The sequence below is a fragment of the Rhipicephalus microplus genome, chromosome 6 (genome assembly GCF_043290135.1).
Source record: "Rhipicephalus microplus isolate Deutch F79 chromosome 6, USDA_Rmic, whole genome shotgun sequence".
Classification (NCBI taxonomy): Eukaryota; Metazoa; Arthropoda; class Arachnida; order Ixodida; family Ixodidae; genus Rhipicephalus; species Rhipicephalus microplus.
In genome coordinates, this window is record NC_134705.1 from 190,344,629 (window position 1) to 190,356,437 (window position 11,809).

At 47.5% G+C, this 11,809-nt stretch overlaps 1 protein-coding gene across 1 annotated transcript in view; it reads right to left on the minus strand.

The window, feature by feature from the left end:
- LOC119166952 (neuroglobin) overlaps positions 1-11,259 on the minus strand; it is a 31,764-nt gene extending 20,505 nt beyond the window's left edge. Inside the window, exon 1 of the mRNA XM_075867320.1 lies at positions 11,123-11,259. The gene's annotated coding sequence lies outside the window, so the exon portion shown is untranslated. The remainder of the gene's footprint in view (positions 1-11,122) is intronic.
- Between the last annotated feature and the right edge of the window lie 550 nt (positions 11,260-11,809).

The window sequence follows — 11,809 nt, forward strand, 5'->3', positions numbered from 1 at the left end:
GCCCGATCTAAAGGGTACAGCCATATCCATCCATCCATCCATCCATCCATCCATCGTATGCAAACTGAAGTTGAGTGAAGATATACAAGATGACACTATACGCATTCCGCGTTGTCATCGCCATTTCTAGCATAGTTTTCTATATGGCGCTGTCCCATAGAGATGTGTGCAATGCAGTGGTTGGGTGAATGGACACTAGATGGCGTTGGAAGTGCCGCTGCTCTCCGATTGGCTGCTGCGCGGGTCTGCGCCGGCGCGCCCGATTCATTCTCCTGGATCGTCGCCGTGCGTGTGGGATCGCGCTTGGTGACTCGAGAGGCGGCCACCGAGTGAGCGACGGTGGCGCCAGGCGGATCCCGATACGGTGCGTGCCAAGGAAGTCGCCGCGAAACGGGCTCAACGAGAAGGACCCCGGAATGCGAGAGACCCGCATGCTGCTCCTCGGGGGATTCACGGTGTCAACGTAAAAACCTCCGGAGCTTCGCCCACCTCACCATCATTCACTCCATGGAGATGCTGAAATTATTTTAAAATGCGACGCATTTGTTATCGAAATTCGGTGACATTGAGCGTATCTATCTATCTATCTATCTATCTATCTATCTATCTATCTATCTATCTATCTATCTATCTATCTATCTATCTATCTATCTATCTATCTATCTATCTATCTATCTATCTATCTATCTATCTATCTATCTATCTATCTATCTATCTATCTATCTATCTATCTATCTATCTATCTATCTATCTATCTATCTATCTATCTATCTATCTATCTATCTATCTATCTATCTATCTATCTAATCTAGCCGCTTAGGTTTCGATGCTCTCGTGCTCACCTCCTTAACTTGGCGTGAACTAAAATGAACATGGGAGGGTAAGATGGTTCGACGAAAATGACGTGCTGGTCAAGACATGAATAAAGTTACAATCTCGTCGCATACGTCGTCAAACACTTCCTACCAGACAGTGGCACATACAGACGGGCGAGTATGTGCCACTGGCATGCGGGTATGTGCCACAGGTGGTATCTACCCAGGAACGACGATAACGCACATGGGCGTTTTTAACGCGTGAGCGTTAAGGAATACCCGACATCTGTAGCGTCGACCCGATGAATGCACAGAATAAATGTCAGGGTCCCAGCTGGAATCGAACCCAAGTATTCTGCGTGGCGATGAATCGTTTTACCGCAAAACTATACCAGGTCTCCGAACTGCTTTACAAATAGACGCTAATCTTCGTGAAACTAGTGGTTGCAGTGCTGCCTACCCAATTTTATAAACATTACATATGAACTAATTTGATACAGCTGTCCCGTCGGGTTAACGTCCATTGTGGTTAGTTGCCATGGGCTGAAGTTGATTTATGTAGCAGTGTCCAGGGCAAGCATCCTCGCGAGCATCAGCGCTTCATATCAGCTTCTGGTTTTGCTAATACGCATGTTACACTTGGCATCGTTGCGCAAGTGCAAACAACTGGTTATGGAACCATCTGCAACTCTTCAACATACGTCTGTGCGTGCAACACTTGCACATATATTTAGCGTCATTTCATGGCGTGTTGCTCAATAAAAAAAATTGAAACACGGTCACTTTCCCTTCAAATGCTTCGCAAAACGTCGATTCGTAGGTACATGGGATTTGCCGATTTTTTTTTTTCGCTTCGAGCAATCGGCGCATTAAAAAAAAAACACCACTCGAGCCATACCAAGAACAACAACAACAACAACAACAACAACAACAACAACAACAACGACGACGACAACAACAACAACAACAAAACAGTGCATAAAATAATACTGTGAAAGAAGTCCTCACTTCGCCAGTAACCGAAAAAATCACTACTTATTGAAACGTCTCATTGTGCTGCATAAACATAAAACAAATGCCCATGCCCCGTGAAATATGGTATAAATAACTTTATTGAGATCCTCGAGATCAGCCGAAGACTGACACCCGTCGGGACAGAGATTAGGTATAGCTTTCCTTTCCTGGATTTCAATGAAGGGTGTATAGAATAAGAGGTAAAAAGACAAGAAACTGCTTCTTCTGAAAGAACGTTTCTTTCTGGCGCGTCGATCAGAATTTTTCCTGCTAGCTCTTCTAAGTATCTTTTCTTCGGAATCATATAATCTGCGAAGTGCTCGCGGCAAACTGCATCCTTCGTGCTCAACGCACGTTCCTGGCCATCGCTTTAGAACAATGAATAAAAAAATGTTGTTGCCATGGGATAACCTGATCGGCAACCACTAACGAAGCACTCAGACGTTTTATATTGTCAGATTTCCTGCACAGCTGCTTACTTCATTACAAGTTCATTTCGCAAACGGGTATGACAAAACGCCTAATAGGGAACTCGTCTAAGGCACGCGAGAAACTAAAGCTACTGACTGCGTGACTTCGCGAGTGACAAACGCGACGCTCGCTGAACGCCAGTGCCACCAGTCTCGCCGGTTGCTATAGAAACAGTCTGTATTTTCTTTAGGAGCGAAGCTTCTAAAGAAAATACAGACTGACCAATGCCTCCTCTAGAAAGATGCCTGCCGCATGAGAAGAAAAACAGCTGCCACACCCTTTCCCTCCTTCATTTTAAAATGTTCTCGGTCGCTAGCGTCACCAGTGGCGGACGGTGTAACAACGCAACACTTTGCATAGCCCCCGAAACAGTGGTGCACATTTACAGGCTTCGAACAACTCTCGACTGACGTGCCCCTATGGGCCGCAGATGAAAAACGCTTAGCTGGCACCGCCCGCCGCCGTGATGATAGTGTCGGTCGCGGGCGCCACCGCGCGGAGCTTGTTTAAAACTGAAGGCAGGCCAACTCCGCTGGGAGCGCTAGCCATTCCTCAGACATCTTTCTAGAGGAGGCGTTGGTCTGACCTTGTCCCGCATTAGGTGTAACCGGCGGTATCTCCTGAGCAGTATAATAGATGACGCTGTCTCATAGAAGTACACACAAACTGCAGTTGAGTGAGTATATTCTAGATGGCGCTGTACCGCTACTGTCCGATTGGCTGCTGCGCGGGCTGTGCCTGGGTGCGCGGGGAATGAGTGCCTCTCTCAATCTCCTGGATCGTTGCCGTACGTGTCGGGTTGTTGTTGGGGCATGGACGAAGGGGAGCGGCGGGTGCAGACGGCGGGTGTGGACGGCCGCGGCGGCTCGTGCTCGTCGACGGATAGACAGACGAACGGACGTAGGCTTCGCTACACTTATCATAATTCACTCCATGGATATGCTATGAATTTTTTTCTTTTTATGTTTAAGTTGCGATGGCTTGTCGATATGTTAGTGCTGACGCCAGTGGTTCGACGGATGCGCGTCACTGCTACTTTATCTGGTTGATGATTTAGCCGAGAAGTCTACCCGCTGGAATTGTTGTAACCTTGGTTGCAACCAAGCGTATGTTGTCATTGCTTTCTCCATGTCTCCGAGTACCACGACGCTTCAGGTCGACTCAGTCGCGGCAAACTTATGGATGGCTGTAATCCTTAATTTCAAAGACCTCACGGAATTTCGGGAATTATTACCTGCCATTCAGCGATGCTTGATTAGAGAAAACAAGTAGAGGCCACAAAGAGCTTCTCTAATATTATTTCCTATAAAGTTGCTCCTCGTGATAATCATAGGCGCAGTGGGAATCAGCAAGCTGATCAGAGAAGATGTGGAGGCTCTTAAGAGTAGTGTATTCTGGCCCTTTCGTTAGGTATTTGATTTACTCATGACATACTTGGTGTAAGCAACGGTGGCTGGTGTGTATAGTCTGCTGTTTGGCTTTTGATTGGTTTGTGGGGTTTAACATCCCAAAACCACCATTTGGTTATGAGAGACGCCGTAGAGGAGGGCTCCGGAAATTTTGACCACCCGGGGTTCTTTAACATGGACCCAAATCTGAGCACACGGGCCTACAACATTTCCGCCTCCATCGGAAATGCAGCCGCCACAGCCGGGATTCTATCCCGTGACATGCGGGTCAGCAGCCGAGTACCTTAGCCACTAGACCACCGTGGCGGGGTAGCTGTTTGGCTTGTTGCTCTCCCATATGTAGGGTGCAAGGTACTCTCATATGGTTGAATACTTTTTTTCCGAAAGGCTTTTTGATCACACAGGGGCGGCTATCCACAGGGGCGGCTATCTGCTCTGCCATAGTATAGTACCATGGACTCTAAATCGTCAAACACTTTTTGTAAATGCACTGATTTCTCGTTCATGAGGAGCTATATGATGTGTATGAGTTTTCATTAGTCCATAACGAACGGTATAGAAGTTGAGTGTGGAAGCTGACTCAATAGGGACGGAAGGAAGACTGGATTTTGGATTGAAAAGGAGGAAAACGCTGACATCTCTCACGCAGTTCAATGAAACCACGGGAGGACTCTTAAGCCAATCAGAACCGAGAGGACCAGAATAAAAGAATTCCCCCCAACATATTGTAAACCTCGGGGGGTCACCGAACGGGGGGTCACCGACGCTGATTGAATGGACAGCCTCGCGCTGCAATTAGTAGCATGCATTGGGTGAGACGCCGTTCTTCTATCTTTGGGCATGAGCAGCAGCCGTATTTTGTCTTGGATGCTGCGAACCTGTGTTCTATAGCGGTTACGGAGAAAAAGGTTAGAGGTAGCTTGACTTGGGACTGTGGGGTGGGGCAAGCAGTTTTCGCTCCCCCCCTCCCCCCCCCCCCCCTTCTTGCCAATGTCCATGTCTTTAGAAAACTTGGCAGACATCTTATTTAAGGGATCCACCGTTTTCATTATCCGCTTTTTTCTGCAATCTTGGTAAGAAGCCTAGTGGAGGGAGAGGGGGCTTTCCGGGGTGATCCGGGATATCCCGCATCTCCAGAAGAATAGCCTCCGAGATCGAACGGCATGCGGAGGTCCTACCACAGAGTTTCACCACTCGTCCGCTAGGGTAAGGCCTCAAGCTGCGTGACACCGCGAAAAAAAAAAAAAAAACGGACTGGCATACAACAGCGCTGCACGGAATTGGCGCGGAGACTGTCTATGCACAGACGCGACACGTTTTTGATAACTTTTTGACTGTGTGAAAAAATGAAAAAAGGAAAGGAGGAGGCTTTCCTCTAAATTGAGTTGAGTGGTTGCTTCGATTCCGCGGCAGCGAACGAGAAGATTTAGGAGGCGATATTCGAGCACGTGTTCGTAACTCGGGAAAAAAAAAACGAGAGTTACCAAAGGCAGAGTTAAGCTTGGCAGTAGCGGTGCCAGCAACATTGCAATTACAGGCGGCGCGTGACTGCTTTACGAAAGCAACCACGTGCGGAGAGCGCGAGCAGAGTAGTATAATTGGTTTAGAAATACTCGCGAAAAGAGTTTCTGTTGCACTCACGAGGAGGCTGGAGTGTGTAAGCTGAAGCGAACGCATTACAGCGCTGCTTGCTAACCCTCGCACTGTGTCAAGTCACGTTCGCTCAGGTTGGGAGACGTGTTGATTGAAAAGCACGAGTTAGAACGAAATTCGGCGTTAATTTTCAAAACTGTCTTTCCGTTCTTGTTGTTTTTTTTTCCTCGCGATTTCGCGCTTTCTTGTTTTGGTAAGTGCGAAAGTGTGACCTCTGGAACGAACTGCACGTTGGTTCTTCGTACGCCACGAGAAACAGAACTGGAAGGTGCTGCCTTTACACTATAGCGGGAGTTCCACGCGTCGCTGAGTAACGCCTGTGCCACAGCCAAGTCCCAGTCGTGAAAGGGTAGCTCCAAAAATCTTCACTTGTCGTTTTTTTTTCTTGAGTCAAATGAAATGCCGATCACTGAAGAGCTAGAAAAGGCATACCGGTAAGCGCGAGTGCACCCAGGAATTTTTAGTTATGCCTTGCTTTTCGAAGATTGGTTCCTTTTTTTTTTACTGTGCGCTGACGTCACGACACGGTTTGAGCATATTACGGGCTCGTACAAAATACCGTGACGTTTGCAAGGATTGTGACGTTTTCGCATAGAATGTTTCGGTACCAGAGTGAATCGACACCAAATAGCAACCACAGCCAATCAAGATAGCGGCAGGTAAATGTATCTGTGACGTACTGTAGTCACGTAGTTGTAGGTCAACCCATTTTTTTATCTAAATTTCGAATCCCAAATAAGGGGGTATACTTACAATGGAAGCCGAAACTAGTACCGGTAGCTACGGCTGGAAAACGAGAAATCACGGACGTTATGGCCCGGTTACATTACGTTTGAGTTTTGATGCCACATGCAACGCATACTGTATTTTCTTGCTCGTTGTCTGCTGGGTTCCAGGGCACCGTGAAATACAAGGGAATGTTTTGGCCGACAATCTGGCCGCTTGCACCAATGTCACTACTGACAACGCATCAACACCAGTCTCTGCACTTGACTTAAAACCTTTTATAAAACGAAAGCTCAGGGGGTATTGGCAGAGCATGTGGGATAAACACACAGATAATAAACTCCATGCTATTAAGCCGCAACTAGGTTATTGGCCGCCACTATCAAAATCACGACACACAGAAGTAATACTAACAAGGCTTAGAACAGGACATACACATTCAACACATTCATTTCTTCTGTCTACCGGCGATCCACCATATTGTGAGAGATGTGGAGAGCCCCTTACGGTTCTCCACATTCTCGTCCAGTGCAATGAGCTAGATGCTCTAAGAAAAAAGCATTTTTTACTGCCCTACCGACAGCAGCTCCCTCTACACCTTGGGATGCTCATCGGTAGGGATGCGCTTTTTAAACTGCAAGCACTTTTTACGCTTTTAAAAGATGTGCAAAGCTTTCACCCGATATTTCGAGGTCATCCGTAGCACGACCCCTATAGAGTGGTCGTGGCTGCGGTGACTACATCTTCATCATGGTTTTATTATCATGACATTTTGCCATCCACTATCACTACACATATGTCACGCCACTGTCATGATTTTATTACTTTCATGTTTTAACCCGCGTTAGAGCGAGGAATTTTAAGGCCCCTTTACAGCCACGCACCATACCATTGTTCATATCTGTAGTCAATTGAAATGGCGCTCTTTGGCCATCAATTGGCCCTTGCGCCACTAAAAACTACTCATCATCATCATCATGTATTTTCTTGCGTATAATCCACACCCACGTCACAATTCGCTAATTAGGATGATACGGCGACTGCATACGCTTGCTCGCCGTATCACGCTTCTACAACGGAATGCGCAGGGTTTCTGCGACGCGCGCCTGCATTCGATCGACGCAAATTTGCAGCTTTGTTTGCCGTCCGCCATCTCAAGACGCGATGAACCTGTGCTGTGTCGCGTGTGGTTGGGCGTGACATTTACGAATGCGTGTTCGTGTCTCATCGGAATGGCCAGTAAGTGCGGCATTCGACATTTGCGCCTGCGAGTGGACGCTGGAGCACATGCCACCGCCCTTCATAGCGGACTCAACTATGTGGTATGGAAGAGAAAACACTGTCACTTGTATTCAAGACTACTATTGGAAAAACAAGATATTGGAACCTTGGCCGATCATCTCGCATACGCGCAAGGCCACGAAAGCTCTATTGTGTTTCTTCAGGACGATCGGACTTCCCGAGCGTTTGGGAACGAATAGCGCGACACCGGGTTGCGTAGTCTCGAGCTGACCGTTCATCCGCCTTCTTACTCTTCTTCTTTTCTTTCTCTTTCCTTTCTATTGTGCCCCCTTTCCCCTCCACCCAAATGTAGGGTAGCCGACTGAGCCAAAGCTTGGTTAAGCTCCCTGCCTTTCCTCTCCATTTCTTTCTCTTTTCTAAACAGAAATCCCCACATACTGTTGCAACGCTAGCTTTTCTGCATAGCTGCGAAGCACTACCGTGAAACCAACTTTAAACACCAGAAATTCTTGTTTTTTTTTTTTTTTTGCCTCTACGCAACACGTTTCGGGGCTAGTTGTGAAATATTCACGCGTTGCTTCATAGGAGGACAGGCCTGCGAAATGCGAGACAGGACTCCAACTGTAGCGCCACCATTCGTCCTGACAACGCACGTAGTTGGCGTCGTTTTTTTTTTTCTTTTTGTGTCTTCTAATTTTGCAGTGGGAATTTTTTATTTAGAACTGGTGGAGAGGGGAGAGGCGTCTTACACTTGATACGACTAACAGTCATGTGAATACGGCATAGCCCGGTGTCCGAGAGTTGACGAGAGTTTTTGACAGCGTCTTTGTTAAGTGAACTTCCGTAGTTGATTTCGTGCTGCAGTGGAGAGTTGTGATTTTTCTTTTCCGCCGCCTACACAAATTGGACCCATCGAGAAAGCTTCAAGTTCTATCGGACCTCTCCCGCCAGGATGCAACTTTACTGTGCCACCTGTGGTTAGGAGTAGCTTTTACAAAGGCGTACTCCTTTTGCATAGGAATGGCGGATAGCTCCCGATGTGAATCGTGTGACACTGACGAGACAATAGAACATCTACTGTGTTCATGTGAACGTTTTGCGAGCGAACGCAACTTGCTACTCGAAACGTTAGAGACACTAGACAGTAGACCTTTCTCCGAAGAGAAGATCGTTGGTTCATGGCTGTACGCGTCGCAGGCCAGCAAAGCGACGCGGGCATTGCTAAGTTTTCTAAAGACGACCGGACTACGCGACCGCTTATAAGCGTGCAATGAACAAGGTCACATCTACACACACGTTGCCCTTCACTTCTCTCTCTCTTCTCCTTTAATCCCCTCACCACTTCCCCCAGTGCAGGGTAGCAAACCGGACGTGCGTCTGGTTGACCTCCCTGCCTTTCATTTCTTCCCTTCCTCCTCCTCCTCCTTCTTTTCCGAAACCTCCTTTGGCATTTGCAGACTACTGTAGGTGTGAACACGATTGGCCCGGACATGGTGACACCACCCGGTAATCAATGGATGATCAAGTACTAGGTACAACTAATCACGCGCAAACGTATACACCGATAGGCAGGGTTCCTCTACTGCATGTGGAGGCACCTAGACGTACGCCATCAATGCGCGGGATATTCAATAAAGTTGGCACAATCATGGAGTTTGCTACAAATACACCAGAGGGAACTCTGGCGCTAGCGCCCATGGCAGCCACATCGCATGGCGCTACAGCCAGAATGGGAATTATGGGTCGTAAATGGATTTGTCTAAACTTCGTTCTTCCGGCTTCGTTTGGCTGCGTGTGGCCTGCATCCGCTTTGTCTGAAGTCAGGATTCAGCAAATGTTCGACAGATCCACGTCATCGCCTTAAGCTTTCTAGGTTCACCAATCAGACTAGACTTACGAAGTTCGCAACGAACCACCCTTCCACCCGAAACAAATGCCAAAGCACAACCGTGAACAAAGCCACACGTGAGATTGAAGTGCATATATTGGGCGAATCCCGCGTACTAAACATCATTCCCGTGGTGGCTGAACCATCGCAGCGCCAGAGTACCCTTTAGTAAATATTGTAGCAAAACTTTCTAGTCCTCTCCCCCCCCCCCTCTTCCCCACAGAAACACAACCCAAGACACAAATTCTTGCGCCTGTATAGTAACTCGATCACCTTCAAACTGGGTTTTCGAAGTTTCTAGTCCAACATACAAGACTTTCCCTTCAGTGGTGTAACCGAACATAACTTTGTGTCCAGCGACTCTTCGCGGATCGTTTGGAATCGTCCACGAATCCAGCAGACCGAGGGAGGATGCCAGAGAGGATGTAGCAGGTGGACAGGGGGAGGAAACAGTGCGTGAATGCTGAACATCGGTAGTGGCAAAGCCCAAATCGCGTCTCTCTTTTTTGTCCGAAGTCATTCAGAAACGATCAGCGACGCGCGGATTCGACCTGGAAACATTCAATTCCAGTTTGATATCAATCGGTCGCGGTTCTATGTTTGGAGTCTAGAAAGAAGAAAGAGCGAAGATGAAGAAAAAGACGAAGAACACGAACCAAGAACTGAAGAAGTGGGTATATACCTGATGCATCTACCTTTTAACATTCTTTTTGTACTGACACACAACATATTTTGGCCACGAGGGAGTGCTCCCGCAAGTTCTACGACTGATGCCATTCTCAGTGGCGCCCATAACTCCGTCGCTTAGCGACGCCTAGAAGCGACAAAGGGAGAGAGAGAGAGAGAGGTGTGGAAGCAAAGATTGTCATCCTGATAATCTTGCGCATACACCCTTCCCGTTGCGATAAAGTCGCGAAACGCTGCACTAGGGCGTTGTGCCGAATCGGGTGAGTCAGACGAAACCTTTGACCTAAGCGATTCGGCACGCCGGCTGGCCCCTTTCTTCTTTCCCTCCCACACAACCATTTCCACACTTGTTCCTACCTACTAATTTTTTGGTGGTTTGAGGAGAATGTACAAAGCACACTCATACACGCAGTCAGGTCTTGTCTTCTTCAAGTAGCAGCTTTGAAGAAAAAACAAGACTTCTTGTCGAAACGTTATGCTCCAGCGAATCTTCGCATTCAAGCATTGGGCGACCACTTGTGTTAGCCATGCACATTATGTGTGTTGTGAAATGTGTCCCCTCGTTTCTCTCTCTCTTGCTTTTGTCCACCCTTACTCCCCTCCCCACGAGTAGGGCAGCAAAGTCGATGTATAGTCACATCTTTCTTATATTTCTTCTCTCTCTTTCTCCACGCTCATACTGTTTAATTTCTTCAAGCTGCCAACATCGCCTGAAATTCTGCCTTTTCTGGATCATCGAAGAAGGAAGAAAAGAAGAGGAGGGAAGGAATAGACATAAATTTTCACCATTATAGGTAAACTGGTATGTTACCTTACACTGGGAAAAAGGATGGACGAGTGCTTAATTTGCTACAATATGCAAAGGCCCTCACACGCGGCAGCACTAGCTTGCATAGACCACAGACCGATGGGGACAGAAAACCTTTGAGGACGTCATTCTGAGAGGTCATCGCGGGCAAAGAACACGAAACCAGTGTTCTTGAATGTATTGAGGACATCAATTCAAGTTCTAGAAGACACGTTCTTGAGGTTCGTGAAAAACTTCGAGTTCCTGAACACATAAGACTTTCACCGGCGGTTAGAGACCAATGGCGATATTGTCACTGAGATATGTGTGACATTGTGCGTGCGTGCTCTCCCCCCCCCCTCCCTTTTTTCCTGTTGCTCTAACTCTAATCCCGGATAATCGATGTTGTGCACTGGCACGCGAGGCTCACCTAAAGGAGTGACTGGGAGGGTATGGTTGGCCGGGCGTGGCCTCGGGAGACGGTCCGGTCTACGGGAGGTGACCAGAGTGTTGCTCCGCGGTGGCGTGGATTCGCAGGTCGGGTGACCGTGGTGGGGGGAGGACGGGGGTCAGGTCAAATCAGCATCACCAGGGACGAGTTCCTGCAGGACCATGAAAATAAGCAGGTATAAAGAACGGGGTCAGTACCTTTCGGAAACGACAGCATCATTACTCCACTATTAACATCACTATCATAATCATGCTCACCAACATTACCATCACCATAACAACAACAACCAGAGGGTGAAGAATGATAAACCAAGTGCAAGATTTGCTCTCCATATTCGAATTGTAGTTCACTTTATTTCACCAGAAATGGCCTGAATAACTGCCAAGACAAAAACAAGTAATGAAACAGCTTGACAGGGAGGCCCGCACTCACAAACCAACCTTGGCCTTACCTCACGTTTTCCTCTGTTGTACTGTTCACTTTCGTTATAAGGGCGCAGAAAATGTAAAAAGTAATAACAAGGCAGAGTAATAACAAGGCAGAGTAATAACAAGGCAGAGTAAAAGGTAATAACAAGGCAGAGGCAAAGGTAATAACAAGGCAGAGGGTAAAAGGTAATAACAAGATTGGTTCATGCACACTCGCCTACTTTGTCCATCGAGCGCA